This window comes from Miniopterus natalensis, chromosome X (assembly GCF_054644295.1).
Source record: "Miniopterus natalensis isolate mMinNat1 chromosome X, mMinNat1.hap1, whole genome shotgun sequence".
NCBI classification, from domain to species: domain Eukaryota; kingdom Metazoa; phylum Chordata; class Mammalia; order Chiroptera; family Miniopteridae; genus Miniopterus; species Miniopterus natalensis.
Window position 1 is genome coordinate 61,196,508 of NC_142103.1, and position 15,673 is coordinate 61,212,180.

At 39.5% G+C, this 15,673-nt stretch overlaps 1 protein-coding gene across 2 annotated transcripts in view; it reads right to left on the reverse strand.

Moving 5' to 3' along the window:
• AR (androgen receptor) overlaps positions 1-15,673 on the reverse strand; it is a 141,030-nt gene that overhangs the window by 111,131 nt on the left and 14,226 nt on the right. The window lies entirely within an intron of this gene.

Sequence of the window (15,673 nt, forward strand, 5' to 3'; positions counted from 1 at the left end):
TAAACAAAGGGTGACATTAGAAAAAATGTAAAATACAATGCTAGAGGAGAGCTCTTGGGATACCCTGGACTGCCAAAAAGATGAACAAGTAGGCCCTAGAGCAAGTTAAGCCTGAAACATTGCTGAAAGCAAAAATGACAAAACTGAAGTTGTCCTACTTCTGGCACATCATGAGAAAGAAGGGTTCTTTGGAAAAGACAATAAAGCTGGAGGAAGTAAAAGGCAGAAAGAAAAGAGGAAGGCCAAATATGAGATGGACTCGCTCCATAAAAGAAGCCAAAAACATGAGTCTACAGGATTTGAGCAGATCTGTTGAGGACAGAACATTGTGGACATAACTCATTCATAGAGTCACCAGGAGTTGCAGCCCACTCAACAGCACATAACACACACATGTAAATGTTAGTCACATTTGGATACTTCCTTTTTTCAGTGATAAAAGAAGAATCAAAAAGGACATATCAAGCCAAAAATGAAAAACTAAAAGAGCTTAATTTTAAATACAGTAGGTAGAAAGAAAAAGAACTGGCCTCCACCTCCTTTACTGCTTTCCTTGAATGAACACAGCAGTCCAGTATAAGGAAAGATGGGATCCTGCTAAGCTTCTCTCCATAGTCTTCTTCTGTCCATTTCCTGAGAATCCTTCTTGAGCCCTGTGCTGACTTTATACAAATGAGAAACATGTCCATTCTTTTGTCATTCACTCTCCATTGTGTCTGTACTCCTTGTGCTCGAACTCAACCTTAGAGCCATTTGTAATAAGTCCTCAAAACAAAAAGCCAAATGAAATCAGAAAAGTAACACCTTATATCCAAGTAATGAACATCAAAAATAAGACTTCACAGTATAAATAGATGCCTTCTTTACCATCAATATGATGTTTCTCTAAGAACATATATCTTATGCAGCCAGTCCTTTCACATTTATTTCAAGTGAAATTAACATGAAAAAAGTTCACAACCTAAACACCAACCATTTCCCCAAAATTATCCACACACAAACTTCTCTGTTAATAAAGACACAACATGTACAATTCTTAACAGACTCTCTTGACATCATACATGAACAATTATGCACATCTAATTGCCAATATAAACCTAAGTACCATGGTAGCCAGAAAGCCAGAATATAAGCAGGAAGCACAAGACATCTTAGGTATCTCAAAAAAGAATACAATGGATTCCTCAGAAAGTAGGTGGGCTTCCTGTAAGATCAGTGGGCACATATGCACAAACATATAGCCAATAACACACAAACAGACAGAAACCAACACAAAGAGAAAGCTATATGAAAGTAATCTGGTTACAGAGAAACAGAAAGATATATGGACCAGTACACATACAGTCAGATACACACACAGGGACAACCAACTCAACTGATTACAAACATAGACTATTCTTCCCAAACCTGATTGACACAAACTAAAAGGAAGAGATATATACAAAAAAGTGAAGAGGCCAATTCCAATGCATGTGTACAGAAACATAAATAAGATAAAAGTTACAGGGGCCCAGAAAGGCAAGACACGGGGATACAAAGTCAGAGAAGCATGAACTAAATAAGTAAGCAGATGCATCAAAACATATACACAGAGGGACAGATGGAGACAAAGACACTAAAGGCAAAGAAAAATACACACAGAGAAGCAGACACACAAAAAGCTAATACACAAACTAAAGTAGTCATCCCAAAATAGGTTTGCTTAAGCACACAAATAATGACCCAACCAGAGATAGAAATCCATACACTGACAGAAAAAAAAGAGCTATACACATAGACCCAATGCCACATGGGCTTGGAGTGAGAAATGTCCACAAAGATATTAACATGCCCAAACCCATAGGAAAAGTACAAAATACAGGAAAGCACAGAGACACAAAGACAGAAGAATGGACAGAAAGAGACAAGGGCACATTGTCTTAGTAAGACACATGAATACATAGAGACACAGGAGCAAAAAAAAAAATGATTTGGTCTCACAAGCAAAGCATGCAGAATTAGGCACTGTTTCCAGGTCTCTGTGTCACAGTTGTTCAGAAATGAGCTAACATAAACAGACACACATAGTCTGGTACACAATCACATACAAACATCAAACCAGGACACATGTGTAGAAACACATAGCTGTCCTCTGCAAAAAAGCTGAAAGTGAGAAGACACTAGATATGTTGCTTACTGTCACTAGGGGTGTGCAGGCAGGCCAATGTGCATGAGAAAAGCAGACTTGGTTTAAGGGATTTAGTGTATTTTTTTCATGTTAATAAGAAAGAATTATTAAAGCCCTCCCCACCACCACCACAATCCCATGCCCACTGTATTATGCCCCAAGCAAACTAGTATACACGCCTAATATATAATGCTATGGCTACATCATATAAGTCACAGTCCAAACCTTACAACACTCACCACTAAATTCTTATTTTTCAACCAAAGAAACTCCCACCTCTGAGACCAGAGTATCATGGGCAAAAATGTGACAAGGAATGTCAGGAGCACTAAGAATTCATCTCCCGGGTGCCCTGTACAAAGTCTTGTTCAAAGTAGGCCTCCAACACCTTGGGGAAAGGCTTTTGAATAGGCAGGAAGATGAAGCAGATAACCTCTGAAGAACTGCTCTGCTCTCAGCACATACAGAAGAGAGCAGCCCAGCTGGGTGTGGCTCAGCGGTTGAGCATCGACCTAGGATCCAGGCCATTGGGGTTCGATTCCCGGTCAGGGCACATGCCCGGGTTGTGGGCTCGATCCCCAGTCGGAGGCGTGCAGGAGGCAGCCGACCAATGACTCTCTCATCATTGATTGATGTTTCTATCTCTCTATCCCTCTCCTTTCCTCTCTCTGAAATCAATAAAGATATATTTAAAAAAAGAAGAAAAAAAAGAAGAGAGCAGCTTGGGAAATCAGAGCAGATAAACCTTATTGCTATACACTATGGGGGGAAGCTATAGTTGCAGATAAGCAAATATGTCATGCTAATAATTTCTTTGTTAATTAGCAGAGTTCACAAATGCAATATTGATGAAGAGTGGTATGCAAATATTACATGTGGTAATCACAGTCCCTCCACCTGACAGGCCCCTAAAAAAATCAAAGAGGAGAGGAGGGCACATATTCCCACTTAACTCAGAGCTGGGATTTCAAATTCCATTGCTCCCAATGTATAGTAAAAGGGTCAAAATCATGGAGATCATGGAACATCTGAGCCAGAATGCGCCTTAAAGAGCATCTAGTGCTGACCTGGAAGTTGAAGCCTTTGATTTCCAATCTGAATGTGCCATGATAAGTTTTGTAAATTTGGTCTACTCTCTTTTCCTGCCTGGGTTTCAACTACCCAATCTGTACAAAATGGACCTGACTTCCAGGGTCCTCTCTAAATTCTGACCATCTCTGATTCTTTGGTATAAGTTTACCCCCTTTCAACTCACTGTTTTGAATTCATGTCTAGTGGAGAATGTTTTTCACTAAGTCAACAAATTTTTGTAATATACATGGAAGAAGAAAAAAGCCCAGCTGAATACAGTTATGTCTACTTGAAAAAAGCCTCAAATGTTAAGTTTGAATAAATAAAAGTGGTTCTGGAGGAGTGAGGGAGGATTGGAGGGTCGATTATGCCTGCCATCTCCTGAACCCAGAATGTGTAAACCTCTTTTCACCCCTGCTCAACACATAACAAGCAGTTCTCTCAGCCCATAGTTACTACAATTGTAATGCAGTTGGTACAGGGGCAAAGTCCCATCCCTTAAGCCACACATGTTCGGGCTTTTAGGCAAAACAGAACAAAGTTACATCACTGAACACAGCATTTATTTTGTGATCATAAAAAAGCAACACTCTAAATCTTTAAGCCCTCTCTAAGTTTACAAAACACTTTTAGACTTATCCTTTCATCTATAAAATTAGAATTTATGATCTAATTTACAGATGAGGAAATTCTGACTCACAACTGTTAACGTGTCCAAGGTTACATCGATTGTAACCAACAAAGTCTGGACACAAACCCTGGTATTTTAGGAGCACATCCACTGCTCTTTCATGTCTCCTGATCTTCTTCACTCATGGTCCTGCTGGTAGTTATTCAACTTTTTTCACTTTGGTCCAGCCAGAGGGAAAGAAAACCATGGCATAAACTCAGGGCTGAAAGCAACTCATATCTACCTCCCTTCTCCATGTCTGAGCAGAAAATAGAGAAACAGGAATGGGTGAGGCACTTGGCTGAAGTGCTCTTTGAAAGAAAAGAAAGGAAGTCTTTCCCCATCATTCTCATTACTCCTAATTCTCAGAGCAAGTTTATGAATCTAAGGAAGTAAAATAGAGATGACAGGTTGCCCAGGAAATTCACATCCCAAGCTCATTTTTCTTGAGGTAGCTGTGACTTTGATTTTCCATTTTATAGTTATCCAAGGCACTTAAGAGCCTGGATTAAGGTTCTGGGCCACAGTACCCATGAAAGTTGTAAAACCTTTCCTGAGGATTACTTAAGTACATGCTAAGGATGAATAATGTTGAAGGGAGGGAAAAAACTTTCACTAATGGAGGGCAGACTTAATAGCCCCTATGAAAAATAAAGCTGAAATGCTGTGGAAAAATGAAAACCGCAGTGATGTCAGAAGACAAAAAAGTTCAAAATTAAAATTGAAATTCCAAATCCATCAAGTTACCCACTGTATGTATGATCTCGAACAAGTCATCAACCTCTCTGATGTTCAGTTCCTCAACTATAAAGTCCAACTAATAAGAACTGGCTAGGATGAGATTAAAGATTAGACAAGAAAATATATTGACGACATCTAACACAGCACCTAACACTGAGAAATAGATCCTTAAAAAATGTAATATTTGATCAGAATCAGTTTACCCATTCTAGAAAAGATCTGGGAGTGTCAAGATTTTAATGCAAGTGAAATAGTGATGCTCTAGGTCTGATGACCATTTACTTGGAAAAAATCTTAGGTCACCTCTCATACAACAATTCTTGTCACTTTGATCCTCTATACAATATATACACACAGAATTGGAACTCACTATGATAACCTAAGTTCCCCCCAACACTCCTACTTAGCAATCCCCCAGGTCCCACCTACCTTCATACACCCATCTCTCTCTCTCTCTCTCTCTCTCTCTCTCTCTCTCTCTCTCTCTCTCACACACACACACACACACACACACACACACACACACGCACACACCCTACAGGGCTGAAATATTTCATTTTTGTTTTTAGGAAGATAGGATTTGTTTAATAGGCAATTGCTCATATCAATGTACTCAAAATAAAAGACCCCAATGTTTAGAAGGGCCATTCTCACTGCACAAGAGTGATATGACTTCAGATTTTGGTAATGACATTTCATAAGCAGCTCCTCTTATGTTTACTATTGAGATGTCAGTCCCCAGTCTGTGAGATCTTTGAGGATTGAGAAACATCTTATTTATTTCTCTTTCTATAATCAGAATCCAGCACAAGGTCTAGTACAAAGTTGGCACTCAGAATGAACTAATGAATTAGTAAATAAAATATTTATCTTTTTGCCAGATTGATATTGTTGAGAATTCAAATCATGCTGCCTAAAGAGTAGAATAAATCCTTAACACAAAGTTGGAAATAGGAGGAAATAAGATGGCTGTGTAGGTAACAGCTGTACCTGCCGACTCTGGCAACCACATCAAAATTACAACTAAAATACAGAACCACCATCACTCAGAACCTCCTGAAATCTGGCTGAACAGAAGCCCTACAATCAGAGAACTGAAAAAGCATAGAAACCAGTAGGAGGGATGGAGATGCAGGTGAATCGGGGCTGAATTGCGGAGATTCAGCCATGCAGGGACTCCCTCAGACGCTCTCCCTCTGCATTGGTTCATAGCTTGACCTCTCCTGGACACCTCCAAGCCCAGCACAAGTAGCAACCAACTATGGTTTGCTGTGTAGCTCATGCTGGGTGGCCCTGGGCAAGGCACTGGCACAAGCTGACTTTGCACCTCCTAGGAGGCCCCAGAGACAGTGCATCTGGTGGTCAGACTCGACCACACTGGATTACAACCTTACCACATCCACGAGTGGCACACTCAAGGGGCTCACTTGGTAAACACCAAAGCTCCACTGAAGTAAATCCTGCTCCATAGGAGTGTCTCCAGCCCAGCAGCTCTTTGGCTATAGTTGCAGCTGGTCCACACAGCTGACTGGCCTGGGGGTCAATTCCTCCCAGTGACACTAACAGCAACCAGGGCTCAACTACAACAGGTCAGAGCACACAGCCCACACAGGGGAGTACCTAGAAGGCCCAGCTCAGGTGACTGGGGAAGCTGAGCCACTGGACCCTACAGGACACTTACTACACAAAGCCACTCTTCAAATTTCAGGAGACGTAGCAGCTCTACCTAGTACATAGAAACAAACACCTGGAAGCAGCCAAAATGTGGAGGCAAAGAAACATATCACAAAGGAAAGAACAGAAGAAATCTCTAGAAGAGGAACTAAATAAAATAGATCCAAGCAAGTTAGCAGATACAGAGTCCAGAATTTTGTTTATAAAGATGCTCAAGCATATTAGTAAGAGTATTACAAAAACAACTGGGACCATAGATGACATAATAAAGTACCAATTTGAAATGAAGGCTACACAAACTGAAATGGAGAATAATTTACAAGGAATCAACAGTAGAGTAGAGGACATTGAGAATCAAATCAGCAATTTGGAACATGAGGAAACAAAAAACACCCAACCAGAAGAGCAAAAAGAAAAAAAGAATCCAGAAATAAGAAGATAGTATAAGGAGCCTCTGGGACAACTTAAAGAGGCCCAACATTCGTATTATTGGGGTGCCAGAAGGAGAAGAGAAAGAGCAAGAAATTGGAAACCTATTTGAAAAAATAATTACAGAAAACTTCCCCCCCTCTACCTGGGGAAAGAAACAGACTTACAAGTACAGGAAGCACAGAGGGTCCCAAACAAGAGGAACCCAAAGAGGCCCACAGCAAGACACATCATAATTAAAATGCCAAAGGTTAAAAACAAAAAGAGACTCTTAAAAGGAGCAAGAGAAAAGCACTTAAGTTACCTACAAGGGAGCACCCATACAACTGTCAGCTGATTTCTCAACAGAAAGCTTGCAGGACAGAAGGGAGTGCCAAGAAATATTCAAAGTGATGAAAAACAAGAGCCTATAACCAAGATTGCTCTACCCAGCAAAGCTATCCTTTAGAACTGAAGGTCAGATAAAGAACTTCACAGATAAGGAAAAGCTAAAGGAGTTCATCACCAGACCAGCACTACAGGAAATGTTGAAGGGTCTTCTTTAAGAAGAAGCTAATGAACAAAAGAATCTGAAGAACTAAATAGATCCAGAGACATTGACGCATGTAATAGACCATCATATTTCAGAGGAAAGAGGGAAGGGGTGTGGAGGGTGGGAAGAGATTAACCAAAGAAGTTATATGCATATATGCATAACCCATGGACACAGTCAGCAATGAGGTAAAGGCCTGGGGATGGGGTCAATTGGAGTGGAAAATGGGACACCTGTAATACTTTCAACAATAAAGATAAATTTTTTAAGAAGTTGCAAATAACGTTTCCAAATCAAATATGTACTCATTTATTCACTTATTCAATAACAAATCGGTGCAGTGAGCTTGACAAAATAATCCTATGCCTGGCTGGGCATGGCTCAGCGGTTGAGTGTCCACCTAGGATCCAGGCAATAGGAGTTCGATTCCCGGTCAGGGCACATGCCTGGGTTGCAGGCTCGATCAATGACTCTCTCATTATTGATGTTTCTGTCTCTCTCTTCCTCTCCTTTCCTCTCTCTGAAATCAATAAAGATATATTTAAAATATATATATATATTCCTATAACCAAAAATGTATGTTCAAAATTCTGATTCCTCTACTTTTTGTCTAAATTACCATAGAATGACCCTTAATTGCCTACAGACTGTTTCCTTATTGGTGAAATGGTGATGTAGATCCATTCAGTGCCTACCTCTAAGTTGCTTTGAGAAGCAAAGGAGATAATGTGCCTGAAAGCACTTGGTGAACTTTCGAGCACTTTATACTTCTTAGGAATTGAAATCATTTAGTCTCAAACATGTCCAATGGCACCACTCTCATTTTCCAGTCTTCCACCATTTCTCATATCAACTTGCTATAACAAAGAAAGCCATTGTATCCTCTGCAAACCATCTAAAAACTGCAAAAAGGAAAGGACAGCCTTGGCCAATGCTGCTCAGTAGTTAGAGTGTCAACTTGCACAATACTCAAGGGTCGCAGGTTCAATTCCCAGACAAGGACAAGTACCTGGGTAGCATGTTTGATCTCCAGCCCAGGTTGGGATGAATGTGTGAGGTGACCAACAGATGTGGCTTTCTTACATCGATATTCCTCTCTCTCTCTCTCTCTCTCTTTCTCTTTTTCTCTCCCCTCCCTCTTGTCCACTTTCTCTAAAAATCAATGGAAAAAATATCCTGCAGTGAGGATTAACAAAAACAGGGGGGCAGAATATACAAATATTGAATCATTGTGTTATACACCTGAAATTAATATAATGTTATATGTTAATTATACCTCAATAAAAAGGTGGGGGGAAGAGAGGTAGAGGGCTAGGTCTGCTGCCAGCTTCAAGCTATTTCTGGCTTACATGATTTGTTCTAGGTCTTGGATATGCCTGCCTGAATATGTCACTGCTGCCATAGATAAAAGATCTTAATACAAACCTTTTAAAGTTATCCAGGTAGCATCCTTTTTGGATCCACTCTGGCTACTCTGAGCAGAGGTGGTTTCACCAAAGTGAGGGACTGTGAGGAAGATTTTGATGGGAAGGAAATGGCATGGTGGAAATGGAATGTGAGGCTGTGCCAGTTATGGGAGACAGATTGAAGAACTAGAGGTGGCAAAAGTAGATGAAGGAAAGCAGTAACTAACAAACAAACAGAGCATTTGCCTTGAAAGAGAAAGGGGTTTGGAAGCCATGGAATAGGACCAAGGAGAAACTCAGGGCTTTGTCAAATTTCAGGCCTACAGGTTTACAGGGCGAAAAACAGGGGACCAACTGGCTCTAATTAAGCCCCAATATGAAGCCTCCAAATGAACACTTGCTAACTGTTAAATTTTGCAATAATAAATTCAGAAGTGCAGTGGCGTATGCAATATAAAGAAATATATATCACTTTCCAGCAACTGGCATGTGCCATGGTAACAATGCCAGTGGGGAAAGGGAAATGTATACATCATGCTGACACTTTCATGATGCTCTCAGCTACCAACGGCAGGAGCATTACAATTCAGATAGGTAACCAACTGGTAGGAGTGTTCCTTCTCTCTCACACTTACTCTTTTATAAACTGAGAAGGAAACCAAAAGTGATAGAATAAGAAGTCTTAATAAATGCTGTCTAGACTCCTAGGGGCTAGAAGTGGGTCACCATTTTCATCTTCATGGGAGAAAGCCATGTAGATTTCACCTTTCTACTTACTCCCCCATAGACTAGGGTATAGTCCTTGCCCCTTGAAATCTGCCAGCTTGCTCTTCAATGACTCAGCAGATCTTTAAATATACCCAGGCAAGAGCTGCTCTATGACAAAGTGAAAAAAATGTTTAAATCTGTTTGGGGTGTTGAGAGGTGGTCAGGAAGGTACTTTGTTAGCATGAGGTTCCCAAGCAATTCTGCACTGCACTGCTGTGAAGCTCTTTCATTCTCTCTTCTCCCTCTCTCCCTCCCTCTCTCTCTCTCTCTGTCTCTGTGTGTGTGTGTGTGTGTTTGTGTGTGTGTGTGTGTGTGTGTGTGTGCGCTAAAAGGCTTGTTTTTGTTCAGCTCTCTGTCTTTCACTAGCTGTGTGGAGCACAAGGATGAGAAGGGGGAATAATTCCAGGCCATGGAAGGAGTCAAGGAAATTCCTGCCCAGTGATTCTGTGGGGGAAGGGGCAGATGTGTGTAGTGGAGTGACTGGTTTAAATGTAGAGGCTCCAAACTCACCAAGGGCCCAGACTTTGGACTGGGTCATTCTGTTCCCTGTGAAGGACCATGATCCCTGGCTGAGAGGAAGTGTCTTCTCACTCTCTCTCTCTCTCCTCATACCAGCTCAGTCTCATACTTTGAAACAATCATCAACTAGTAAAAGATTTCAGCTGGGCTAAGGGAAGTAACTTAATAACTTGCATTACCAAAGCAAATCATGCTCCCTGTTATCTTCAATGTCCTCACACTTACATTCCAGCCAAAGCATTTTGGAGACTTGGAGTGTTGTGGAGAGGAGAAACGGGCAGCAGTGGCTTGGGGAAAGACCCACACACTTCATTCTGAGTCTAGCTGTGCATTTTCCCAAGGTCTGTCTGGTCTAATAATAGTAATAGTAATAAATAGTAATAGTAATAATAATGGGTACAATTTATCAAGCTTTTATTCTGGGCCAGGCACTAGTCAAGATGTTTTACATTTATTATCTCACTTATCCTCATAAGAACCCAATGAGGGAAATATTAGTATCTTCTAATATTAGTATCTTCTAAACTAGGAAAGATTAAGTGGCCAAGAATATGAAGTTAGTAATTGTCAGAGTCAGGATTTAAGCCAAAAATCTGTTAGATGTCAAAGTCTATACTTGAACCTCAACACATTATATGTTAGTCCTGACCTCAACTTCTTTCTCAAGAGCCCTAGCCTCTCTGTTGCTTATTAAAAATCCATAATTCTGCAAGGTACACTTAAAATCATCCAAATGGACATTTTGGAGTCATTTAAAGGCTTTTAAATTATTAGGAAGCAACTGTGGAAATCACCTACTATTGAGTCCACACCTCTGCCCTACATACATAGTTCCCAACAAGTCCAACTTCTTCTTAAATGCCTTTAACAAGGGTGAATTTACTACTTATGTGATACTGCCAATGGACAGAAAGGGTGTGATGAATAAGAAAGAAATTTATTGTTAATTAAGATTATTATTAATTAATATTTCAGCATCTACTAAGTGGCACACCCTTTATCTAAATTGCTTTATTTAGTCTGCACAATAACACTGTGAGGAGACCTGTTACAAATGAAGAAACTGAGGCTCAGACAGGTCAAGTTACTCACCCAAAGTCATGCAGTTGGTAAATGGCTGCACCAGAACTGGAAGCGAGGTTGGAACTGATTGGAAGGGTTACTTGTATTTTCCTTTAGTCCTCACTATATGAGGTATAAAAACTCTTGGGGTAAGGAAGGTTCTCAAGATTTGCCTAGGTCCCTGATATGACAAGGATGGCAAATTCAAATGCCTAGAAGGGTCAAGAAAGTAATTTAAGGTAGCTGGTGTCCGGGCAAAGTGGAAAATCCATGCCCCATCTAGGCAAGGAATAACTGCTGGTTATTGCCATGCAAGAATGTAGGCCAAGTAATGTCAGATCCTCAATCCCAGAACGGGAAATCTGACTTTCCATGTGAAATGTTAGAAACTAATTTGATACACGCACACACATGCATGCATGCATGCATGCACAAATGAACAAAATTTATCTGGCCAATATTGGCAACTTCTGATGTAGGTAAAACCACTCTGAAGAAATGTTTTCCTTTTACTGAACTGCAATCAGCTCTCATTGGTTTTGCCCTTTGGGGTTCTACGGAAAAATATTTAACTTCTTTATTCAATGACAGTCCTTCGGACATGAGACAATATTTATGCCCACTGCTCCCTGTCTCTCTTCTCACACCCATCCCAATATCTCAGCTTCTCCAGGCTTTACAAGAGGAGATGCCCATGAATACTGGGTTTGAACACCACATTGCAAATGTGGTCTGACGAGAATTTAACAGAGTAAGACTATCACTTTCTTTATTCTGAATCCCAATTTTCTATTAATGGAACTCAGGTTTTTTGGCAGTCACTTGATACTATTGACTCAGAATCACTTAATAAAGAAGTACTTATGTAATACCTACTATGTGTCAAGCTCTTAGCTATGTATTTTGTATATCTTACACAAAGATATTCATGAAATAATATTTGACCCAAATATTACAATTTAGAAGGACATATAAGACATGCACTCAAATAATTATAATTTAATGAACTCAGTACCATATTAATGGAGAAGGAAGAAAGGGATAAATCTAAAAGATTAGTAAGCACTGACTTTTAACTTGTACCTAACATTCATCATGTCATCTGATCATCTATCCCCAAAATCTTACAAACAAGACATTTCTAGTACTACTTTACAGATGAGGAAACTGAAGCCTACATTCTTTCAACCATATCATATCATAGACATCACTTCTCAATGGGTTAGGGGATGGGAAATTTCATCTTATAGGAGACTGCAATAGAGCTAAACTTAGAATAATGGATATTATTAAAATTGAGATAGCCTTCAAAGCCAAAGGAATAATGGGAAAAAGAACAAGTTCAATGAATAAAGGAGCAGAAATGGTTTAAAGTAACAGTGACTAGACCCATTTGGCTGGTGTTTAATATTTTTGTAAAGGAATTAAATGTATTGAGACTGGAAAAATAAGCCAGATCACAAAAAGCCTTGAACACTGGACTTAAATAACTTGGACTTTAATATATATGCAAATGGGGAGGAACTGCATACATAACTGTAAGCAAGGCTTCTTCTGTTTTAAGCATTGAGAATAGAGAGGTAAAGTAGAGTTTCAATGCTCAAGGAACTTACAGGCTAATGAATGTTTAAAGGACACTAACAATATTGTAGCTGAATTTTGGGAACATTAATATGGTATGATGATTACAGTATGAATAAGTGAGCAGCAGAGGACTAGAGAGAGCAGGCATGAGCACTAATCCAGGAAAGAGGTGAGAAGGCTTTGGGAAACAACATATAGTTTCACTGTTCTAATTCCCAAAGCCTTAAGAGCAGCTTTTCCAGGACATTGTGGGGTCATTTCTAATGGGAAACTCTGAATCTGAAAGAGTAGAGATGTCCCTAGAGAAGAGCCCAACCTATTGGATTCCACATCTGACCTGCTATATTTGAAGTCAATCCAGCACCTCAGCAAGGCCCAGCAAATGTCCAAAGCAAATGACACACAATCTGAAAATATGAGCATGGTTAACATTTTTGGTCTATTATTAGGCAGTTGGTGACTGAAATATCTCAGTCTAATTTGGACTTTTTTTATTTGAAAGGCTAATCAAACAGGTTTTTCAAATGAACAACTGGAAACTCCCACAGACTACACACTTGTTAACCTTTGTATTTTTAAACAAAGATGAAATTGAAAGAATAAACAAACCTAAAACATGTTTTGGAATCCTTTCCCACCCAAACATCAGGGTTTTTATCTTTACTCCCAACTCTCAGTTAATGTGACTTCTTCATCTAATTAAAGGTTGGACAGGGCTTCAGAGAAGTGTCACAATATGACAAGTTTGGAAAGATGTTTTTTCTTATATACTGCCAATTTTCAAAAGCAATGCCTAAGTAGTTGTTTTGGTGAGTGGCAAGGCTGCACTTTCTTTTAAAAAAAAAACTCTGGAGGGAAGCAGACTTTCAGAGTGGCCTGTTTCAATTTCCACAATAACAAAAATGTCATCTGACAACCACATTTATGACTTACTATGGGATCTTGCATCAGTTTGGGCCTAACAGGACAAATGCAGAATTTTGTACTGGGAAGTCCCCCTTCTTATGTAGGGCAAATCCCATATGCTGACAATTTTTTCCTGACATTTTTCTTCATTTGTCCAATATCTAGAAAGAGGTAGATTTTCTGATTATTGTCCTCATTCTCTGTCCACTCTTGTTGATGGAGAAAGCTAATTTAAAAAGGTTAAGGGTTAGTGTAATATAGAAGGAGGAACAGAAGGAGACAAGTCAGTATGAGAAGGAAGCCTGAGTAATAGAATTCAAAGAGGTCCAGCAGTCTGGAGCCTCATCAAGCTCTGGTTCTGCTAATTACTCAATGTGACCTTGGGTACATATCTTTCTTACTAAGAGACTTTATTTATTTATTTATTTTTTAAATTTATCTTTATTGTTGAAAGTATTACAGATATCCCCCGTTTTCTTCCCATTGATCCCCTCCACCCCTAATCTGTGCCCCACCCCAGGCCTTCATCACACTACTGTCTGTGTCCATGGGTTATGCATACATGCATATAGGTTCTCTGATTAATCTCTCCCCACCCACTCCCTCACCCTCGCCTTCTCATTGAGATTCATCAGTCTGTTCCATGCTTCTATGTCTCTGGATCTATTTTGTTCCTTAGTCTATTTTGTTTATTAGATTGCACCTATGAGTGAATTCATGTAAAACTAAATCAGGAAGAATCAGAAAACCTGAATAGGCTAATAACAACTGATGAAATCGAAGCAGTAATAATAACAAAAAAAAAACACTCCCAGCCAACAAAAGCCCTGGTCTGGACAGCTTCACAGAGGAGTTGTCTAATTGTTTAAGTTGTAGGATTAGGTAGTTTACCAAAAATTTTTCTTGCTTTCTGAGGTAGGCCTGTAGTGGTATGAACTTTCCTCTTAGGATGGCTTTCGCTGTGTTCCATAGATTTTGTGTTGTTTTGTGTTCATTTTCATTTGTTTCCAGGAAATTTTTGATTTCTTTCTTGACCTTATTGCTAACCCATTCATTGTTTAATAACATGCTATTTAGCCTCCATGTGTTTGAGTGTTTTAGAGTGTTTTTACTGTAGTTGATGTCTAATTTCATGCCATTGTGATCTGAGATGCTTGATATGATTTCAATCTTCTTAACCTTGTAGAGACTTGTTGTACATTTAAGGTTATTATTGATGGTTACTTATCTATTGCCATTTTAATTGTTTATGCCTATGTTTCTCTCTCTCTCTCTCTCTCACACACACACACTCTCTTTCTACTTCTAATTACAGCACTCCTTTTAACATTTCCTGCAGTGCTGGTTTGGTGGTGATAAATTCCTTTAGCTTTTTTTTGTCTGGGAAGCGATTTCACCATCTATTTGGAATGATAACCTTGTTGGATAGAGTAGTCTTGGTTTCAGATCATTGTTTAGCATTACCTTGAATACCTCATGCCATTCCCTTCTGGCCTGTAGAGTTTCTGATGAGAAGTCAGCTGACAGCCTTATGGAAGCTCTTTTGTAGGTCACAGATTGCTTTTCTCTAGCTTCCTTTAATATTCTCTCTTTGTCTTGAATTCTTGACATTTTAATTATGATGTGTCTGGGAATGAGCCTCTTCGGATTTTTCTTGCTTGGGACTCTCTGTGACTCCTGAACTTGTGTGACTTTTTCCTTGACCAGGTTAGGGAAGTTTTCTGCCATTATTTCTTCAACCAAGTTCTCTATCACTTGCTTATTCTCTTCCCCTTTTGGCATTCCTATAATGCAAATATTGTTATGTTTCATATTGTCCCACATCTCCCTTAAACTGTCTTCCTGTTTTTTAATTGTTTTTTCTTTTTTGTTCAATCAGAGAACAAAAAAGAAAAAACAATTAAAACAATGATTTTTTTCTACTCTGTCTTCTAATTCCCTGATCCGATCCTCAGCTTCCTCTAATCTGCTGTTTATTCCTTCCAATATATTCTTTATGTCTGCTATGTCATTTTTTTTTTAAATATGTCTTTATTTCAGAGAGAGGAAGGGAGAGGGAGAGATAGAAACATCAATGATGAGAGAGTCATTGATCAGCTGCCTCCTGCATGCCCCCAACTAGGGATCAAGCCTGCAACCCGGGC